Source organism: Lampris incognitus, chromosome 4 (assembly GCF_029633865.1).
Source record: "Lampris incognitus isolate fLamInc1 chromosome 4, fLamInc1.hap2, whole genome shotgun sequence".
In the NCBI taxonomy this organism is placed as follows: Eukaryota; Metazoa; Chordata; class Actinopteri; order Lampriformes; family Lampridae; genus Lampris; species Lampris incognitus.
Window position 1 is genome coordinate 19,556,313 of NC_079214.1, and position 23,891 is coordinate 19,580,203.

At 43.6% G+C, this 23,891-nt stretch overlaps 1 protein-coding gene across 4 annotated transcripts in view; it reads right to left on the bottom strand.

The window, feature by feature from the left end:
- Positions 1 to 23,410, bottom strand: part of sema4bb (sema domain, immunoglobulin domain (Ig), transmembrane domain (TM) and short cytoplasmic domain, (semaphorin) 4Bb) — an 82,469-nt gene extending 59,059 nt beyond the window's left edge. For 2 of the 4 annotated variants that reach the window (XM_056278784.1, XM_056278785.1), the window contains exon 1: positions 7,468 to 7,627. The gene's annotated coding sequence lies outside the window, so the exon portion shown is untranslated. Of the gene's footprint in view, positions 1 to 7,467; positions 7,628 to 23,334 lie in introns of those variants that run through there. The other 2 variants (XM_056278786.1, XM_056278787.1) reach the window with 2 other exon arrangements.
- Between the last annotated feature and the right edge of the window lie 481 nt (positions 23,411 to 23,891).

Consider the following 23,891-nt stretch of genomic DNA (forward strand, 5'->3'; position numbering starts at 1 on the left):
TTTGATTCGCTCTTGAGGTTACTCAACAAATACACACACACACACACACACACACACACACACACACACACACACACACACACACACACACACACACACACACACACACACACACACACACACACACACACACACACACACACACACACACGTGTTCTTACCATCTCCCCCAATATCAATTCCACCCTGCAGGTAACAGTGTTCTCTCTTAGCTCCAAAACCAACAAACTCCGTGTCGGGCTACAAAAGCTCAGGTTTTAGCCCAAGAAATCAAACTTAAACGCACGTTCCAAACACTGGGCCTATAATACAGAACAGCTGGTGGCTGAAGATTTGGGGTTCTGAAGCCTGAAGGCAAGCGGATCTGAAAGAGATGAGTTTGTAGACACACCACGGCATATAAATGCTAAGCAGTGGCTGTTGGTTTAATTGATTCCTCTCCATCTCTTTTAGTTCAAACACATTACTATTTGATTGCTTAAACACAACCTGCACTTTTGTAACGTTGTACTGGACAGGAGTACTTCTCCAAGGAGGTGGGTGAAATCAAGCTAGAGAAAGGAATCTCCAAAGGAAATGAATATGAGTTTGTCTCAAAAAGAAAAAATAAACCTAAAAGCCTTAAACAATGCTTCCCAGGTTGTAGATGATAGCACTTTAAAATAAAGAGTCCACCTCTCCAGGCTTTTTTCTGAAGGCAAATAATATAACCCAATCTAAGCAAAATGAATAAACAGGCTCAGCTGCTATTGCATTACTGATTCAACGGTATGATAGCCAAGTGATAGTGAAAATGTGACAACTGAAATTTGAAGTGAATATTCATACCATCATCCGTCTATTGATTATTGACTGTAATATATCCTGCTGCAGTATGCCCCTCTTTCACTCAAATACCTGATGGGCTGCAAAATATAGGCTTTTGTTTAAAGAAAGTCAGGAATCAAGATCACTGTCATTTCATTTCATGTACTTGCATACATGAAATGAAACTAAATATCGTTTCCCCCAGTTCACATCAGTGCAACACAAAGACAAAAACACATATCCAAAAACTACAAGAACACACATATCCAAACTAACAAAGGCATCCAAACTAACACATATATCCAAACTAAACAAAAAAAAAATCACTGTACAAGGGAACGAACGCCAGCCAGGATAACTGTCGGAACTGCTGGTCTGCATGGGTTAGCAGTTAGCTTAGCCTGCCCCGCTTCCGCATCCTGTCAGACCGCCCTCAGTATTTCCACTTCAGTCACAGCTCCGGGCAGGGGCCATGGTCCTTGGGCCCACCGAACACAGCAGACCAGGCTCCCCCAGGCAACCCAACGCTAGCTCTCCCAGCCAGACACCCTTGACACACCTCCCCGCACTCCACATGACGACACCAAAAACACCGTCAATGCCAGGCGAGGCCGCCGCCAGACCGCTCTCGGTGTTATCGGAATTGCCGGTCTGCATAGGATAGCAGTTAGCTTAGCCTGCCCCACTTCTGTGTCCTGTCAGACCGCCCCCTCAGTGTTACCTCCTCAGGTGCAGCTCCAGGCAGGGTCGTGGTCCCTGGGCCCACAGGACGCAGCAGACCAAGCTCTCCAAGCCGATCCGGCACCAGCTCTCCCAGCCATCAAACGAAGACAAAACTTAGACGCAGACATGGACAAAGACACTGCATGGACGGTACTGGGTGAGGCCGCTGCAAACGTGAATTTTCGCCGCCATCATCCCAAACCAGAAGTGGAAGTCCCTCATTAATTCACAATTATTTAAAAAAAGACTATTAAAGGGCCAATGAAAAGATTAACGGATCACACTCTAAACAAATAAGGTGACCTATTATAACTGTTGGTACCAATAATTCAGGTCACAATCTAGTCTAATGCTGTGACCCTAAACCCAATACTGACTTTTAAAGGCTGTCTGGGAGACACAGATGTGGCTCAACGTTCCTTTTCAGTATATCAAATAACAAAAAAACTTTAGTTATAGATACTGTTCAGAGGACAGTCTGGATCATGCATAATTAATTAATCAACAACCCCATCAATTTGTTCATTCACATCTCTAAATACACAAGGTTACTTTGTGTGTTAGACACTTCCAACCCTTTGCCAAACTTATTTTTCATATGCTAGCCTAATGCAAGACTTGGTGGGGCACAGGATGTGCCCTACTTGGCTTGGCATGACTATGTGGCATAGGACCAATCTGTGCTAACTAGCGAACAATGTGGAGTGTTACCATAGTCAGCTAAATGTCCTGCAGAAAAAAAGTCCATCGAGGGAAACGCCATTTTTGTCTACCAATATGCTGTAAATCCAACATCCAAATCAAGAGAAAAGCACATGTGACAACCCTTTAAGGCAGTCATCCTATAGCGCCATGAGAAAATAAGATGAAATATTCAAATCGCTTTTGCGTCAGTTTAGACACCGCTCAGCACAGTTGTGCAGTCAGGAGTAATTATCATTTCAAATGAGTGAGTGAAGCAGGACTGGCAGAGGAGATAAGTGCTTAGAGGAAAGTTGGGGTCACCTCGCTCTGTCTGATACGGAGTTACCCTTGCCTCAAATTATTCAAGCCTGACGGAGAACAGCAGGGTATCATTTTTTGAAAAACTTGCAAAGCGTCAATAATGAGCCATGCATGTCACTCACAATGCAGCATGATGGGCTGGATAATTTCTCTCAGTCCCTCTTGATCACCACACAGGAACTACTGGGACCAAAGTAAGTCCTGGGAAAGCCACTCATATTGGAAAATTGCTGTATTAAATTTGGAAATAACCATTATATGAAGTATTCTAGACTTTTAGCATCATGACCAGTGAAGAGGACTAATGTTCATTTTGAAGGGATGCCAGGGTGCACTATAGGTTAATGGGGTTGTCTCCTAACGTTTGATTACTTTGGCTATACCTGTCAATTTGTAAAAAGTATCATTAAGCAAGATCGTTAATCCAACCTGCTCCATGAGTGCCACAATAATGGCTCCCAAAAAGAAAATTTCCCCCATTGAAGGATTAAAAAATACATATAAAAAACAATCTGGGATTGTCCAATGAGACAATCCTCATGAATAAAGCCCAACAACCTGCTTGGAATGAGATCATGAAACGATTTCCATTTGTTTAGTGCTCTACAGCTTTACAGAATGCAATTTTATGCCTGTCCAAAAAAGTCAGAGTTGTAGAAAACACTGGCATCTCATTTATTCCCCAGGGATCCTGGTTACCTCATGTCTTTCTGTCTCAGGTATCTGCCTTGGGGGGGCTACAATCAGAGATGCCAATGGCAGCATTACAAGACAGCGTCCTATTTATTTTCTGGGTTAATGATGATGTCAGTCGTGTAAACATCATGGCGTGACAATGGGGAGTCAGAGATTTACAATCATGTAATCGCACAATGGTGGCCTTTATGGAGGTCTGCGCCACGCCGTGTTAGCACCACAGTTCATCTGCTAATTATACCATCAAATCCAAATTCTTGGCCATCCATATTGAACTATTCATCTCATGACTTAAACATTAGGTTGGGTGAACACGATTAATCCCTATGGCTAAACCATTTTGAGGGCTCATTTCTTTACACGACCAGACAGGCAGAGAAAGAGGATTTAGAAACTGGCCATATCAGATGACTGTTCTGGTTTTTAGCCCACGCTACACCTTGTCATACCCACATCACAATCAGTTCAACATGTTCAGATGTTGCTATTGCCTAACATATGCTGATAACTGTAACCACAAACTATGATGGGAAAACTCATCCTGTTAACTCTTCCCAAGTGGACACATGGTTTTAACTTTTTCAGTCATGTATCAGGTTTGCTGTTTTTAAAGGCAGTTGGCTGTTAATACTTGTCGAACAAATGTCTACTTCAAAAGGAACAGCTGAAACCCTTCTAATGTTTACTGTCAGGTAGGGGGCTCCGTCTTAAGCCTTTACAAGCAGTCGCAGTCAATACAGGAAGTAATATGTCAACAATGGCAACCCTCCTGACAACAGTCCTGTTGATAGAGTTGATGCATGCTGCAGACAACATGGGTAAATTAAGGCTTTTATTCACTCATTTAGTACGGTACCTTTATCAGGGACTTGATCACACACACACACACACACACACACACACACACACACACACACACACACACACACACACACACACACACACATTTGTTAACACACAGGTATTGTATATGTATATGAACACCAGTTACTCACTGTGTATTCCCAATCACTGATGGATTGAGAAGAAATAGAAAGGGAGCTGCAAAAATAGCATGTGGCATCTTATTACCGACCCTTCCACAAATGTATTGTTGTGGAACACACAACTTCATATTTGTTTTTAAATATCGAATGTTTTTTCAATATTAATTTTAACAATCCTTCTCTTAGGTGCTGTATTGGGGGAAAAATTAAATAAAGACACACTCAGATGGTGCAGCAGACTAATAACTTGCTAGCGTCCCAATGCTGAGTTTCACAGTTTGAATCCTGGGGCTGCTTCTGGCTTGGCCGGGCATCGCAGGGAGTTCAACTGGCAATGCTCCTGGATGGGGAGCCAGAAGGGGTAACGTGTCCCTCCACTGCAACTAATGACCCCTACTGGTGGTGGGGCGTCTGCATGGGCCTCCACACATGTTAAGTTCCCCCAGAGAAACCTGCAGCTAGTGGATGAACAGATGCAGCCAGCGACTCTGCGTGTAACTACTGTGGTGGCAGAAGAACAAGGGACTTGAACATGTCAGTTTGGGATGAAAAGGGGAGAAAATATATATTTTTAAAAAGACATGCCAGGCCTCCCCAGGTGACTTGGATGTTAAATTTCCATCCATAATAGAATGGAATAGCACCATTTATACTTTTGTCATGGTACAGAACACTTGCTTGTCACCGTTAACAAAAACAAAACAAAACAAACTACTTTTGATGAGAATGACGAAAAAATATAAGTTTAAGGAGGTGATTTTTTCTATAGTAAAGTAATATGATTATATTTTATTATGCGTTATCCAAACACTGAAAAACATGAAGGCCTTAGCGTACAAAACAGAATACGATCGTCCTTATCGCTTTAAGTGAAACATCAGCGTTGGTTATCAGTGGATTCATGAGGGGAAAACATTCCAGACTAGTTAGAAGTCTGTTTTCTTTAAGACCGGTCCTTTACAGTGTTTTTCACAGCATATTTTTTTTCTCTGCATTTCTTATTAAAACAAAAGATGTGTCGAGCAGGACATTCATTTCTCGTTCAGGATTTTGAGGACATGTTACATAATACATTTTTATCCAAGTAGAGACACCTTGTCTAAGTCAATGCAGAAGGCCCTTTCTTTTTCAAACTTAGCATCTAAATCCCAGCAGGCTATGGGCAGCCTTTTCACATGGCCAGTGAGTCACACCGACCATGAATGGCCTCCTAAGTGGCTCAGACTTGCAGACAAAGCTAAGGGTAGACACGGTAGAGACAAGCGGGCAGTGCTACAGCCGGCTCTTAGAAAATGCAAATGCTAGTCATTGAATTCACACCTTGTAGAGAACCAGGAGGTGTGAATTTTCACAGGTTAGGGCACATTAATGGCATATCAAACCTTGCAGATTCCTTTACCTATGCTCCCCTCCGGCCAAATGTTCAAGAGTTGTGGACCAAATGGATCTATTGCAAAGCAGTTTATTTGCAGAAAATCACAGCTACGGTTGCAGAGGACTCTACATTCACATCATAGTCACACTACATTCTCCAAAAATATGGTTAACAACAATGTATGGCACGATATCCCAAAAAGGTAAGAGGTTGCTCCAGATCAAACTAAACCTTAAAGTTGGTTTCCGTGAATCAGAATGACAATACATTCTGAAAAGGCATCATTGCCTACTTCATGTCTGCTCTGCAACGGCTGTCACCTCTGAGCTTAAGGGGTGCAAGAGTGATGAGTCTTTTCTAACATTTGCACACTGAATGGGGAACAGCGGTGGGCTTTTGTGGCTCTGAAGACCACAGTTCACCAAATTCCCATCAGTTTGTATCTAACAGACCAACTCCTTCTAGATGCAAACCTCTTGGGGTTGTGCAAGGCTCATGGTCCTCCCTACCCAGTTTCCACTTCCCCTCCAGCTTTTACCACAATCTCTCCACATGTTGACCAGCCCTCTGAAGTTGTTAAACTGGGTGGAGCTTTGGGTGGAGTCCAAAAGTGTGTTTGTTTTGAGTGTGTGCGCGTGCGCGCGCGTGTGTGCATACGAACCAGCGAGAAAGAGAGAGAGGAAGACAGCAGAGAGACCAAGAAGAGAGCCCAGGCTGCTTGCACAAGAATTCAAGAATGTCTCAAGAAAATTTCCCTGATTAGCCTGTGTTTACCCAAAAAGAGGGAGAGACCGTCCGCGTTATTAATGACATAAGTGTTACAGCATCACAGACTGGATCCATTTGGAGCGCAGCAGAGGCCAAAAGGGGAGGGGTGGTCCATCACTGCCTATCAGTTTCTGATTTCAGCATACTACAGCCAGGAGCCTGCAGTTTGAATACTGACATCGCTTTCAGTTTGGTTTTCAAAGAATAAAAACATTGAGATGCTCTTTGTCAATGGTGCAAACGCTCGATTTTACCAATAACGTGGTAAATTAAAACAGACCTTTATTTTTTGCCATACGTTCATAAATGGAGACATTTTTCAATAACTGGACAGTAGTGGGAGGTGATTTTCTAACATATACTGCAACTTGTCAGCAGAAAAGGGGTCAGTCATCCGAAGCTAACTAAAAGGAGAGGTGACATCAACATCCAATCCAAAAGGCTTGGTGTGCTGGTGGCAGACCCGCTGGAAGAATAAACACTGAGCAGTGGGTATTTTGCGAGTGTTACAAGGGATGACCAGAGATTAAAAAAAAAGGCAAGCAAGGGAACCAAAATGGCCACTCGTTTATTGCTACTCTGCTCTAAATGCAAATAATAGCCGTTCAGCCTGATCAGAAGAAAACAGTGGGGCCAGTTGGTCAGCCTCACCTACCAAAACTGCGTTCCCCACAAATACTGCCATAGGAACTACTTGAGCTGCTCTGCTAACCCTAACGACGTGCGGTTAAGACATTTAAACCCACAGCTCGGGGTTTTTCCACCCCTGATAAGCACACTTCACATGTAAACACGTCGATATGGGGGGGGGGGCTTATCAAACCTGTCAATCCTCTGTCAACAAATCGCGCTCCTTTGACTGGGGACAAAAAAATGCCATTTGCGCTGAGGTGAGCAGTTTAAATATGGTCGCACGGCGCTTCTGAAACGTTTTAAAAACGGCAATTTAAAGCAAAGAAAAGGGCGCAAACTAAGAGTCGGTGGTACACGACCTCGCCGGTCTGACAAGCAATCCCGACCGTTTTAAAGGTCTGTAACCTAAAACTATTAAGGTAACGAGGGTGCAGGGACGCGTAAAACTACAAAGAAAACAAAAAGAAAACTCACCGTACGCTGCGGGTCAACAACCGTAGGCGGGTTTTTTTTTACCTCCTCTCACTTCGAAGAAATCCAGTCGAGAGAGAAAAACGGCTCCCGAATAAATCCCGTATTTAACTTCGGCGTGAGTACGGAGACTCGTCCATCACTCGTGTGTCCAAAGGATACTCGCCTCCTTCGCCACAGACTGAGGATGACCGCGTTCGAATCGGCAAACTTAAGCCCCTCCCCCATCACACGAGACACGCTGCTGCTTCGGTACCGCAGGCTGCAAAAGACCAGCGGAGCCTGTACGCTATCCGCACATAAAGGCTCACTTTCCCAAAACTTCTCTCCAAAACACTCACTCACTCACTCACTCACTCTCTCACACTCACTCTCTCTCTCTCTCTCTCTCTCTCTCTCTCTCTCTCTCTCTCTCTCTCTCTCTCTCACAGTTATCCAGAAGTAATTTTTTCCAAACCTTTTCCCAAACAAAAAATCTCTCTCTCTCTCTCTCTCTCTCTCTCTCTCTCTCTCTCTCTCTCTCTCTCTCTCTCTCTCTCTCTCTCTCTCTCTCTCTCTCTCTCTCTCTCTCTCACACACACACATACACACACGCAGAAATACATTTTTCCAAAACTTTTCCCAAACAAAAAAATTATCTCTCTCTCGCTCTCTCTCACGTCTCACACACACGCAGTTATCCAGAAGTAATTTTTTCCAAAACTTTTCCCAAACAAAAAATTCCCTCTCTCTCCCCCCCCTCTCTCTCACACACACACACACACACACACACACACACACACACACACACACACACATACACACACGCACGCACGCGCGCACTGGTAGAGTGAGATAAGGAAAATAGCATATACCACTCAGTTAAACTTTGCTTGAGATATTATTTTATTATTATTATTATTTGTTTCTCTATTTCGTTGCTCTCTATTTCATTTGAACCAAAAAAAAGATAATTCTTGGTGTGTTTTCATGGGTATCAGCCCCCGGGACACTCCTTGCAGTTTATTCATCAAAAGCAAGTCAAACAATGGAGGACGACTGAGAATGTTGACCACAAAGAGAATTACAAGGGATTACGCACAAAGGCGACGACCTGAACACAACCAAACTCAGCCATTCATGTAATCTCTTATTTAGTACCCCTGAAAGGAGAAAAGGAGTAGAGGACTCCAGTCATCACACTTTCCTTTAAGTGTTGGAGGAAAAAAAAAACAATAAAAAACAATGGCCTCTCTGTTTGACCTCTGCCCAGATCAGGATAGCCACAGCACGTCAAAGAATTATCTCTGCTCCAACACACAGCTCATCAAAAATTACCATTGTTATCTCTCTTTCTTGACAGGGGAGCATGCAAATCAAGACCTCACGTAAAGCATAGAACTTTTTTTAAAAAACACAATCGAATCAGAGGGGGCCAGATAACAGTTGGTCTCTAGTTTCTTGGCCTTTGCACCATGCAAAGTCTGAATGAAAAATCAGCAAAATTTTGCCTGACAGCCAAAAAGGTGATGAAAGGGATCAAGCCATATCCAGAATGTGTGAGGCTGTCCTGATAAACCAGCCTGACAGAGTCCTGACATTTGCTTCTGGAAAAGTTGTCATTGTCTGACTGGTGTTGCACGACTGTGCGTAAACTGAAATAAAGGCCAACACACCTCTCCCTCAGGAATAACCTACGACAAGTGGGGATTAAACTGAGTCTTGGTCTCTCTCGCTCTTTCTCTCTCTCTGTTACTGACTGTATTTTTCTCTGAGTATGTCCTCTGGAGGATACAGACTAAATCAAAGCTCTTCGCCTTTATTTGCTGAGGCTTCTGTAATCCCTTAAATTGAATCACAGATTACTTCTAGGAAGATTATGATCATCCAACTTCTGCAGAAAGTCAAGCAGGCAACAGCAGGAGGTGGATAGGCCACTCAGTAGAATTAATACCTTTAAACTTGAGCATAATGTTCCTCCCTGTTGCCCATATTCACCCCGCAGCCTAATATAAGACATCCCATGAGATGTGATTCACTTGAACACAGTACTTTGACAGTGATTTTCTGACAGGGATGTTCTTGTGGTGGAGTTCCCCAGAATCTTGTGGGCCACCTGATAGATTCACAATGTCTTGCACATTGGCCTGTACCCACCATTGAAAAAAGGCAGGCAAAATTAAAATGCTACGTAAGCCTCAGACAGTGGCACTAGCAAACTGAAGGTGCACAAGATGCCAAGGAGCAATGACTCTTTGGGGCAAAAGTGCTTTGATAAGAATGAAGTGGTGTCTTTCAGGAACCACTCAGTGCCAAAAGGCCCGTTTGGAGCATTTTACACTTAATAACGAAGCCGGCATCACTGATTAAGAGATACAACAACCGGGAAAATAAAACTCTCAAAAACATTATGAATTAAGGCAGTAGGTGCCTAAAGAAGCCTGTACTTACTAAAAGATGAGCTTAGCTGTTGACCAAATCAAGCTTAATCTGCTGCTCCACTTAACTAATGCCCCCATCATAGCACATGCACACCCAGGGGAGCATGCACCAGTCATTCCTATTAGGGCCCCCCATCAAGCTTTTATTGGGGTTAAGTATGTGACAGACTCTTCCAATAATACGCAACACTGGATTTTGAGACTCCCTAAACCTTCTGAAGGTATTCCAGCCCAGCCCGACAACAGCTTTCAGCAGTATCTTTTCTGAAGAATTGCAATGGTTAATTGCACTTAGCTTTTTAGGTCTTTGACAGTCACGTTTAATGATGACACAAAAGATACCACTGTAAAGTGGTTGTTGATGTAACCAAGTAGTTGCATAATATAGACAGTTAGGGCCCTTACTAGGCTTCTAATGGAAAGCAGGCTATTACAAATAAATTGAGCTTATATGTCATGCCTGACGTTTGTGGAATTTCTTTATCTAAACATAGATATAAAAGAGCTATTAATATTAATGATATACAGTCACACAAAACAAAAAGATAGATGGGAGCAAAGAGATGACTTGTCAAGATCATAAAACAGATGTGAACCTACATCCTTGTGTATGCACTCTTGTCCAGGGAGCTACATCTCAGACTATGAGGAAGGTAGAGCAGCTTGTTCTAGGTGCCTTCAGTCCAAAAAAAAAAAAAACCCCACAAAAAAAAACAGTGCTATAAAAGTCTGTATGACTCATTCCAACACCCTCACCTCGTCCCAGCTTGGCAGCCCCAAAAATGACTTCACAACTCACTCAGCCTCCTCTACACATCCTCTCTATATGCCTGTCCAAAGAAATCAGTATCACCTCCACTTGCATCCATATACCAGCTCCTGGTGGCTGTGCTCGTGGTGTTCAAAACCTTGCTGTTGATTTTCTGGGCAGTCCAGGGAACTGTAAACCCATATTAAAATGTACACTACTGCTTTTTGTTCTACCTCTGGAAGGATGCTGTCTACATGCCCAATTCAAGAGGGCTGAGCTCTAGGTCCAGACTTTTCTCTCACTTGGCCCTAAAATGGTGAAAGAAACTCCCATCTTCCATCAGGACTGCAAACTCACATTTCACTCAAGAAAGGCATGTTATCTACAGGTAGACTCTAAACATGACTGTGATTAGGATTTGGGGAATTGTCCAGCTACTTTGGAATTTTTTATTCCCTGCATCACTATTGGTGAGCTACCTTTTGTACACTTACACTAATTGCACTTGTAATGACATGCACTTTTATCAATGATAGAAAATGCCCGTGGGTTGAAACAGGAATACAATCTCCTAATTGTTGACTGTCTTTGCAAGATCAGAGTTAGGGGTGACTGAGGTCACCCTCAATATAGGCCTGGTCACCCTCGCTGCCACCCTTCTGTCTTCACGAATTAAAAAGTCTTGTGTTAGTGGTGAGGTCACGTGACATTAACCACTCCATATTAACCTAATATGTAGCCTATATCTCAGTGCTGCATTCCAGTTTTGCAAGAAACCTTAGAATAGATCCTGAGCTTGATCCACATATTTTAGTACTTCACCATAGTGCTGTCTGAAAATGCTGTAACTACTGTACAGTACAAGGGTGCATGCAAAGTCAGCTGGAGCACAATATTTTCAATTCTGTCTTCAAACAGCTTTCTTGTTCTATTATGTCCAAATATTCATTTGCATGAATTTAGCAAATTACGTCTCTTCATCCTCTTGATTGCACAATGATGTAAGCTGCAATTGTATCATGAGGAATATAGTCCAAATTTTAAGAACAATTTGAGTGCTAAACCCCAAAAGTCATCGGTCCTTCTTTTGACCATTTAGAATCTTCTGCGGGCACCACTGCCTCTGTGATTCACTTTGAATAAAAGTGTATGCTAAATGAGAAAATGTAAACGTACACGGGAGATGCCAAGAGAAGTCAGAGGAGCATCTCCCTTCACAGGGTGCTATTTTGTTGATTCTTGTCTGATCAACCGAGGAGTGGTGGTCTATCCAAAACTATCTCATCTCCTCTCTCTGAAAAAGTAAAAACAAGGATACTGAGCGAGGTTGTTTTGGCGACATTGTTTTGGTGCTGATGGCGACAGCAGGCCATGCATTTTACTCGCATGATCCTTGCTGATATAAACCGTTAGCACCAGACAAGAAGCAAAAATATCATTTACCACATGCAGATAGAGATAAAAACACGAGTCTCTCGTCTGATGTTCTTTAGGCCTGTACACTGCGCTCAACAGCTCGTCAGAACTTTCTGCTTTCTGCTGCATTTTGCCCTTTGCTCCCATCGGGAAGGAGTCAACTAAAACATTGATGTCGTGTTGGGAGCAACATTAATAGACTTCTGCAGTCGATACTCATGCACAAACAAAAAGAAACACACCCATGAAGAAGTAATTAAATCGAGAAATAGAACAGCAGAAATCAAATTAAGTGTATTCAGACTATGTCTGTGTCCCAGACTCATGAACACACATCGTTATTTTATTTGGCTAATGGGGACCTTAAGGACATAATTGACGCCAGTACCCATTTTGTGTCCTGACCCATATGAAATGTGATATATCAAAAAGTCAAAGTGTGGCCTTTCCACATAGAGATTCCTGGCACTGCTACTCTGAATCTCTGTCCATACTGGTCGTATCTGCTTGCTAGCCATGTTGGACATGGGCTTTGTCTGCTGCCACTGCAGCAATAAAGACTGAAGTGCCACTCAAGAAAACCATCGATCATTTGGATGTAATCTCATGTCTGCATCAAAGTCAATAATAGCGAGCTCACAAATCTATTCATCATTTTACCAATCTTATTAGGTTTTTACTTTCAGTCCGAACCAGTTGGAACATGTCAGAAATGTTTACAAATTAATCCGCCCATACCATACAACAGGTACAATACATGGCAGAAGAGGGTTCGATTCGAGCTTATATCGGTTTTGCAATCTTAATCTTTTACAAGATGTTTTATTGCTGCGCAAGTTTTATTCATCATTTCGCCTTAACAGCCTGGAAATATTCAACAAATCATCTATGGCAATGAATCGTGATCTGATTTAAAAATTGTTAAGCTTATTTTTCTGTTAAAAGAGATTATCCTTATGGCATTTCTGCTCCGCTGGCTTGTAAACAGCACCAAATGAGAGAAAATATGCACAGAGACAACAAAAAAAGGCAGAAATGGGGAGTGGACAGATAGAGGGAGGAAGCAATCAGAGAGAGTTCGACATGTGACGAAGGTCCTAAAATGGACTCCATTATGCGAACATGTGGCACAGATTTGAGCCAGCTGAACCAACAGGACAGCCCTTTATCTTTGATAGTCCAAGAAAGCCAATATATACTGTCTCCGCACAGAGAGGGGGAAGGGGCTGGCATATGGTGCTAAAATTAATTCTATATGATATTAACACAAGTTAATTGCTGTTTAGTTTTCTCATGAGGGCTTGGGAAAAAATGGAAATGAGGCCAACAATGGCCAATTGAGTATATGTAAATATACTGGTGTGTATGCTGGGTTTCTTTGTCTGCTCCGCCCTTGTGGTTCAGGGCCTGGAAGGCTTTAGATGCCACAACAGGGCATAGGTGAAGGTCCTGTTCAGCTGCATGGAAGAAGGGGGAAGGGCTGCATTATACATTTCTGAGAGGGGGGGGAGCCTTCAGGTGCTAAGAATGAATTAATTACTTTCAGAGTTTCATTAAAAACTAGAGGAGTGCACTCAGTTGAGTGCAGATCTCCGCCAGGCATACATATCTCCCCTTCACCGGTGTTTGGACTTGGCAACAAACCCCTTTTTTGCCTACCGGGAGAAGGCAAATACATGTACACACAGACAGAAAAACCAAGGTTTCTTCCTGCCTTTATAAGACTTTTGCGCAGCGATTGAATGGGAAATATGGAAAAGAAAGTAGTTGATATGCAGCACAGAAACTAAAAAATCTACCTAATAAAAATGTTTTCCCTGTCAGTCTGTGGATGTGCAGCCTCCTAGACAGACCCTCGCACAAAAGTGACCATGTCTGACATGAAATGACAGTTCTCAGGCTATCATAATCTTTTCTATCCATTATCCAAACCACTTATCCTGTGCAGAGTCACAGGGATGCTGGAGCCTATCTGTGCAGTCATTGGGTGACAGGTGGGGAGACACCCTGGACAGGCCGCCAGATCATCACAGGGCCGACACACCCACCCACCTAGGGACAATTTAGTATGGCCGATTCAACTGACCTAAATGTCTTCGGACTGCGGAAGGAAACTGGAGCACCTGGAGGAAACCCATGCAGACATGGGGAGAACGTGCAAACTCCACACAGAGGACGACCCCCAAGGTTGGACTATCCTGGGGTGCGAACCCAGCACCTTCTTGCTGTGAGGCGACTGCGCTAACCACTGCGCCACCATGCCGCCCAATTTTGCCATATATATACTATGGCTATCGTAATTTAAATCATAATTTTAATCAATAATTTTATGAAAATATTTCAAATGTTTAACCATCGCAGTTTTCATGATATAAAATAGATCAAGGAGAATGGCTGCTCTGCTGATCGGTTTTAATTTATAAAACAGCAGTAACAAAACATGGTTAATATATTGTTCTAGCTACTGAGATGATTTCCAGCTGTGACTGTGATTAATCCTACTCTTGAAATTGTACTTTTGGAGTGGAGTTGGACATGCAGGTGGCTGGTGTGACAGAGGTGCAGGCAGGAAGAGATGGAAACGGATGACGTGCTGTGGCGATCCCTAACGGGAGCAGCCGAAAACAGTAGTAGTAGTAGTAGTAGTAGTAGTAGTAGTGTGGCGAGTGCATGTAGTTGACATCCATGGTAAATGCTGCAGGCATCGCGAAAAATAGGCCATTGTCAATAGCACACGCCAACAAACAGGAAACTGGTATGACCGCTGCGGTAGAAACCGGAAGTCAGTGGACTGTAGTCATGCACAGAGCCGATTATGTTTGGTTCATCCAATGTTCCTCCAGTTCTCCTGTGCCGAGATCAGCAATGAATGATTTGCTGACTTGCGTAATACGACCGAATTCTCGTTTATTTTCAGGACCCGAATACATAATGTTTTGGTTTTGATGCTGTCGCTGCCCGATGTGACGCAACTGTAGATGTGAGTCGCGCACGCGCACTGTTGACTCAAAGCGGACAGCGACGGAAAGCGGCGTTGGTCGAGTGAGCTAGAGAGTGGATGAGGAGAGGGAACGGCGATAGCGAGAACAAACGTTTTTCGAAGGTTATGAATCATCGCAACCACACGAATGGTTCTTCATCATACAGTCACAACTGTGCACCAAAAAAAGAGGCTGATAGGTCCAATAGTTTGCGATATTAGCCGCGGACGCGCGCGCGCGCGCGCGCGCACACACACACACACACAAACGCATAACCCCTCAAGACCACCGCCTGGTGGAGATAATACTTTTTTTTAACATATAAAATAAAGCGTAGTATTAAAGGGAAAATACGCCTAAATTTAAGAATTTGCATAATTGTCATTATCTACCAATGTTAGAAACCTGACAACAAAGATTCTGGTCTGTGATGTTGTCACACTGATGCACAGCCTGAGCCTACCCCAATACAAATATGTGGAATTTTTTAAATTTTTTAAAAATAAAAATGTCTTGAGAAAACATGCAACAGAACAGAGGAAATAATCGAATTTTCCTCTTTATGTTTAGACTTAACTGCTATTAAATGATATGAAGGACTTTAACAAAGCAGGGAAATGGGAGAAGGGGAGACCCATAGGGTTGCCAACCGTTCCTTAAAATAAGGAATCGTTCCGTATTATATATAAAAATATATATAAATTATACATATATATATGTATATATGTATATATATATATATGTGTGTGTGTGTATAGTGGTAAGGCACATTATATTTGTTATGCCCGTGCCGCCCCATCCATCCAACCCCCGTCCCTGTCCCCTTTTCCTTATTTCCATTTCAAGGAGTTGGCAACCCTAGAGACCCTCACCCAAAAAAAACAAAGAAAAAGGATCAAGAGCATCTATTTGCTCTACAGACGGGAGTCTCCTCCCTTTTCTCCTTTGTTACTGTAATAAACCCTTTTGGTGATTATTGTTACAATAATACAACGTCCAGTCTTAGGATGTCCGTTTTGTTACCCTTTACTTTGCATAACTCAGGCACTACATTCACGTATCAACAGTCGTCGTTCTGCCCACGTCCAACCCCCTTTACGACTATACCGCTGTGCTTTATGTCACTCACACTGTCGCAATCAAGCATACCATTACATCTCCCCCTTTAAACTTTCCCCTCTCACCATAGTGCAACTGCTCAACATCTAAGTAACAGTGAAGCTTATTCTGGCTCACTACAAAACATTAAGTAACATGAACTAGAACATTACATTTCTGTGACTGCTTTTTACTGTTCCAACTGGCTACTTTTACTTTTCTAGAACTCTTTTTGGAACTCTTTTCACTTTACAGGAACAATAAGTACCCACTCATTAGTTCACAGTTTTCTCTGGAACTCTTTTTTCTTTCACATTATATAACCAGGAACTTGCAGTATTTCAACGGTCCATTTCTTGCCCCCCCCCTTTCTCATTAGTTCTTTGTTTTTTTTCCACAAGTCCAGTCTCTTGACTAGTTTACTGACTCTGCCGGACCTGGTCTGCCTGGTCCGTATCAGTCCATCAGTGTCTTTGGGTTTACGCCCACTCAGGGCAGGAGGCCCATTCCTTGGCCTTACCGGGGTGTCCAGCAGCTGGTCGGGGGGGAGTATGGGTATGGTGTCTGAAACCGGTGATCCTGCAGTGGGCACCGCCTGGAGGTGGCACCTGTTATGGCGGAGTGTAGCTCCCTGCTCTGTCTCAATGAGGTAGGACCTCGGTGTGACACTCTCGTTGGTCATTACTGCGGGTGTAAGCCAGGACTTTTGGTTGTCCAGCTTGGTGAGGACATGGTCCCCTGGCTGCAAGGAAGGTAGGCATCTCACCCTGTAATGTTGGTTGTAGTAGTGCGCTTGTTTTGCTTTTTCTGCAGCATCCTTGGCCTTGACGCGCTGCCTACTCGGCAACTTGGGTAGCAGGTTGCTGCCGACGGTAGGCAGGGGTGTTCGGATTTTCTGGCCCATTAAGAGTTCTGCAGGGCTAGCACTTGTGCTGTTGCATGGAGAGGATCTATAGCACATGAGTGCTAGAAGAGGGTCTTTTTGTTTTAAGATCCTTTTTGCTGTTTGCTCTGCCCTTTCAGTGTGTCCGTTTCTCTGGGGATGGTGTGGGCTGGAGGTTATGTGTTGGAAGTCAGGCTCGCGCGCTAATTCTTTGAATTCCGCACTAGCAAACTGTGGCCTGTTGTCACTAACTACCTCCTCTGCTATTCCATATCGGGCAAACGTAGCCTTTAACTTTGTGGCCACTAGAGCACTGATGGTCGTGGGCATGTGCAGTATTTTTATATACCGTGAATAGTAATCTGAGATGACAGGTAACTCTGCTTATTGTGTTCACACAAGTCTATTCCTATTCTTTTCCAAGGACTCTCTGGAAGGGGTGTGGAGATTAGTGGTTCTCTGGACTGCCTTCTTCTCAGTTCCTGGCATGACGGGCAAGGCAAGACCTTGTTTTTGATTTGGGATGATATCCCGGGCCACCATACCGACGCGTTTGCTCGATCCCTGCATTTAGTCAAGCCCTGACGGCCATCATGTATTTGGCCTAATATGGCTACCCTCAACGTTTCCGGAATGACTATTCTGTTGCCCCTCGTCATCAACCCATTGTGTACTGACAGTTCATTTCTCATTGGGAAAAACTCTCTAACAGTCGTGTGTGTTTTACATATGTGTTCTGGCCACCCAGACTGTATGTACCTGATTAGGGCTTGTAGCTTGACATCTGCTGCTGTGGCTGCTCTGATGCTGTCCATCTTCTGCTCTATAGCTGGCATGCCATCGATGATGGATGCGACATAGCACTCTACTCTCTCAAGGGGCTCCTGGACAGGGTGTCCGCCACGACCAGGGTCTTGCCAGGTGCGTACTCTGCTGTGGGGTTAAACCTCATCAGCCGCATTAGCAACATCTGACAGCGGATGGGTACGTTGTCCAGATCCTTGGAGTTCATCAGCGGGACTAGGGGTTTGTGATCCGTGATCAACTTGAATCCCCTCTAGGCCGTTCAGATATTTTCCAAACCTTTCACAGGCCCAGACGCTCGCAAGACTTGGTTTCTGCATCCCTCAGATGTCGGGAGCAGTATGCCACGGGCTTCCAGTCCTCGCCATGGAGCTGCATCAGCACACCACCAGGACCATAGCTGCTCGCAACTGCAGACTGCCATGGGCTTGTGGACATCGTAATATGTCAGGGTAGGTGAGGTGGTGAGGAGTACTTTGATCTGTTGGAATGCTGACTGTTGCGCTGGACCCCATATCCACACTGACTTGGACTTCAGCAGTTCATACAGCATATCACAATCGTCGTTCTGCCCACGTCCAACCCCCTTTCCGGCTATACTGCTCTGCTCTACGTCACTCACACTGTCGCGATCAAGCATACCATTACAGTTATGTATGTCAGCCATGTGGTCTGAGTTGTCTTCGTGTCACTGTCTTGTTTGCACAATTCAGTCATTTCTGAAGGTTCTGGCCCAAGTCATAAGTTTGACAAACATCATGTCTGAAGGTATAATATTAATGTGTTGAGCTTTTGGTCAGTGTGAAGGTCAATAGTTTGCTAATTTACATAAGCAGGATAGTTTTACTATGTGGGAAGTAGACTGTGGTACTCAGGTCCTGCTTCTTTTTTTTGTTAATCAATAGAATCATCATGAGAATGGCCCACAATGTCAAGCATTTTATTAGGTACAATAAAAGGTACTAACCAATTTCCAATTTTGGTACACAGAAGAAAACGACGTTGAGTTATTGCTTGGATTCAGCGTTCGGATTACGGGGAAGCCAAGGGGAGCTCGGCTAGCCTGAAAAGGACATGAGCTCCCTTGAAAGCCTACTTTGAGAGATTGGGGGGGGGGGGCTCTCATCGTCTATTTTTGTGTCACAGCTTATATATTTTTTATTTTTCTGTACATTAAGGTTCCTGAAATGAATAATAATTTTAAAAATATACCAATGTTGTGTTTATTCGCTCATTACATTCCGATTTCCGAACAGTGCTTTGAGTGGCTGTTGCCGCTAGAAAAGCGCTATATAAAATGCAAATTGATTGATCGATTTGTCTCCATTTTAATAAACCTAACGCAGTGTCTATTCCCGCTGTGACCATCCATGTGTGGCGGCGCACTCATCACTAACGTTTACGTCACCGCTTGAACTTCTTGTCACCGAGTTGGCTAGCTGACAGGTTAGCTAATGCGGTAAGTGAATGGTAAATCGTTAGAGAACAATGATTTAATTCGGAGTTTTTCGACGGTCTATGGATGAATAATCAGAATGTCAAAAAGAATAGGAGAATTACTTGTGTAACGGGTTATTTTCTTGCCCGGTGCGGGATTTATACGGGGTGTACTGCACCACAAGGCGACATCACTAACCGCTCGGCTAAAGGGTCAGACCCGTTAGCTAGGGGCTAACGTGTCTTATTAGTAGTTTACAGTCGTCACCCTCTCCCCGAAGCGCGCCCTCGCGCTTTGTTATTCCCGCGCTCCGAAGAGACTTCTGAGGATCTGCACACTTCCGGATCCCACCGCTGCCACCAATGTAACCGGTTATGTTCTTGCCCGGTGCGGGATTCGACACGGGGTGTACTGCACCACAAGGCGACGTCACTAACCGCTCGACTAAAGGGTCAGACCCGTTGGCTAGGGGCTAACGTGTCTTATTAGTAGTTTACACTTACTTGAGCGGTGCGTTTGTGAGGACTAGCCGTAGTCCTATTAATAATTGACGTTTGTTATTTATGTAAAGCGTCTTTGAGTACGATGAACAGCGCTATAAAAATAAAACGCATTATTATCATTATTATTGACGGTTTTTGTTGCGATTGTTATATGATTCTGTTCCCTAACTGCGATGCAATTAGTCTATTCTGTTTTGCGTTGCAAATTGTGGTCACTCACTTACTCATGGACGATCTGAGAGGTACGTTCAAAATTCCCCTGAACAATAATAATAATAATCTAACTAAAATGGAAAGAGTTTCTGTCTGTCCTTCGATTTTTCTCTTAGCGCTTCTTCTTCTTCGGCTTCGTCGTCTTCTTCTTCTTCCTCCCTGTTTTTATTGGCGGTTGGCATCCGAAATGTTGCATTACAGCCACCTACTGAAATGTAAGACCTTCACAGTACTGATGTACATTGTACAACGAAAGTGGTCCCATTCAAGACATCGTCCATTCTGTAACCCAGACCCAGTCTGAGTTGATGCAAACCCTTCCCGCAGCGTTACGTCTAGATTTTCTCCAGATATCTCAACAACGTTCAAGTATCTCCTGGCAGCGTCCAACACCATCACGGTTCTTTCCGACTTCCCCTTTATTTCAGCGGCGCAATTTATGACCATGGCAATTGAATGCCAAAAATCTTTTCTTGGCCATACAGATTTTCTGGTCAGCTCCATTCCTTTTCTGCTCCATTTCTTTTTGCACTTCCACCATCTCATCATTTCTCTCCATTCTCAGCATATGACAATCCCATTTCTGCTCTCACCTTATTCAGTCTCTCTTCCTTAATTGTTTTTAGACACTGTGCTGATCCCGTATCATGATCTCCCTTGCAGTGCAGGCACTTCGCTCGTTCCTTCTCAACTTTACACTCCTGCACGTTACAGTTGTCCTTCCCACATCTCCCACATCTTCTGACGCCCCTACGAACAGCAGCAACATGTCCATAGTCTTGACAACAAAAATATCTGAGAGGAGCTCTCTCATATGGCCTCATCCTGTGACACACATACTCATGGTGCAGTCTTTCCAGCAATTCCACTTCAAAAAATCAAACACACGGAATTTCTGTCCTCATTTTCCTTCACGTAATCTGAAAGCCACTGTGTAATTCGAACCCTGCTTGGACTGAACTATTTTCTTTGCTAGTCTTTCCCTCCTCTGCCTTAAGGAAGAAAGGATATTTCTTTGATTGGTTTGACATCATTACACAGGCTGATGCAGAATCAACAGTGTCAAACTGTAGCACATTTAATGCATTGGTGACAAGAGAACTGCACCTCAGCTTAATTTCAATTCACAGAAAACTCCCCAAGTTTCTCAAAGAGACAGTTTCTGTAGGCGATAAAATGGGTGAGGAAGTGGAAGCCTCATAATCTGAGAACGCTGTCATAACCAAGGAACTGCCCCGAGGAGAGCAGTTCAAAAGACGTTGCTACTTCAACTTAGCTTACGATCACCGAAATACTTTCTTATCTCACTTTTAAAGGTCTTTGGGATAGTGGGACAGCACAAAGCCTGCCGTTGGTTGTAATCCAATCAAACAGTGAGAAATCTATGACCTATCTCAATATAACCATATTTTAACCCTTTAAGGGATCATGTGATGTTAAACATCCAATAGGACCAAAATCCTGACCAAAATCCTACAGCTTACGTCCTCATTTCAGGTTAGCCATTTGGTTTCTTCCAAAGCCACCTACCTTATTACTTTCTGTCTATACCAACAGAGGGTATATCGGCGTTAAATAGCCTTAGGGATGAGCACTTTCATGTGCTCAGCATTGATCAAGCATGCGTCAACATATATTTGCAAAATCTGTTTTATGAATGACTTCAAAGAATTGGAATAAAGCCAGCTGAGTGTGAAAACTCATCATGGGTTTTCTCCTTTTGGAGGGCTTGTAGCTGAGAGAGTAATCATCGCTAATAAAAAGCTTTCGGTTAATTGAAGAACAGCATGTCGATTATCTAGCATGGGAAATAATGTTTGGTTTGCAGCCAGTGTGCTCACGGTGTTTGAAGGATTCTGCTTCCTTCAGGATTCATCAGATATATGTTTGGATTATGGGACCTGTCAGTGGCACTACATCCATCAAAAAAAAAAGAAAAAAGAAAATCACTAATTAACCAAATAGGATACAGAAATTGTGAATGTTTACATTTTATCCATTTGAGTGTAATGGAAAATACTGATTCTGCTCTCTTTTTCTGTGTTCTCTACGAAATGAAAACAAAAACATCTGGATGAATTAGTTATGATAGAGTCCACATGTGAACTAGACCCACCATATAAAATATTAACATTTCAGCACACCATCTATTAAAGGTTAGGCTGCAGTGCACTGCTTCACAAAACATATTTTGGTCGGACTTGGCCTGGGAAAAATCCAGGGTTGACTCGTTCTGTATTCCTATTATTGTTAACATGCCATTTAGCAGTCAAAAGCCAAGGATATAATGAAATTGCTTTCCCTATTAGTCTCAAAATCCATGGGCCCTTTAACAAGAGACCCCAGTGCACACAATGGGAGAGGTGGAAGATAGAGAGAGCCCATCCTGAAAGCATCCAAATGGTCACATAGGAAGGAGTGCACAAATGCACACACCCTGTTTCATCAGTGACACAACAGCAACAATCTATATTACGAAACTGTCATAAGACTATAACTCTACCATATGACTGTAACTCTACCATATATATATGTATACATATATACATATATTTGTGGTAGAGTGACAGTCTTATGACAGTGACATATACATATAAATAGAGATAACTAAAGCGCATTCCCACGACCCTGAGTAAGGATAAGTGGTTTGAATAATGAATCAATGAATGAAAACTAAAGCAACATAACCATTCACATTTTGACAGGAACCAATGCAGTAGCAATCCTGCCACTGGAAAATTCATGTGATGCAAACTGTTTTTTTTCCCCTGTGTCATCTCATAGGAAAGTGAGTGACGTTTTTCTGATCTGAAAGGAAATGGAACTGCCTCAGAACCAGATAACACAAACGCACAAACCCTGGAGCAAGGAAGGGTTCCTGATCTATGCTGTGTGTGTAAGTGAGAGAAGCCACACACACACACACACACACACACACACACACACACACACACACACACACACACACACACACACACACACACACACACACACACACACACACACACACACACACATGAACACAGACAAACACACAGACTCAAACAGACAAATGGACCTCACCATGCTTTCCAACACCTCACTACAAGGCAAAACACATGCATGCAACACAGAAACACACAGAATCATACAAACACACACTTACACATTTGCACTCAAATGAACATCAATATGCTTTTCAGCACCTTACTATTAGGCAGCGCACACACACACACACACACACACACACACACACACACACACAACTGAGTGAGATAAGGACCTGACAGATAGCAATCTATTGCCATGGTACCCAGTGCCTAGGTGACCGGAATCTTTATAAGCTGAGTATTCTCCGGCCACTCCGTTACTCTTACCACGCACCCTGCTGTGAGCCTCTTTTTCCAGTCTCAGCAGTAACACCTCCCCATGATTGTCCCCATTCTCCGCAGAAAAACCACCTTTTCAGCCTTTTGTCTTGTTGTGAGCCACAGCGCCTGCTGTCATAACAGAGAGGAGGGACTTACCGTGCTTCTCCCCCACAGCAGAGACAGAAGCCAGGTGGATTGCGCTGAAGCTGCAGCGGCAGCGGCGGAGGAATCCCCCCGGTAGTGTGTGTGTAAGAGTGTATGAGAAGACGATAGATGGAGTACGTGTGTGCATATGTGTGTGTGTGTGTGCGTGTGTGTGTACGTGTGTGTGTGTGTGTGTGTGCGTGTGTGTGTGTGTGTGTGCGTGCGTGTGTGTGTGTGGAGTCAGAGCTGATCTAGCAGATGCAGACAGGAGCCGCCAATAGAAGGAACGGAAAGAGAGAGGAGTGTGAGAGGGAAGGAGGGAGGGAGAGAGACAGCAGAGGAGGGGTCTGAAGCAGGAGCCTGATAGCATTACATCATGGACTAGGGAATGGTAGGTTTGCAGGGGGTGGGCCGAGGCTGGAGGAA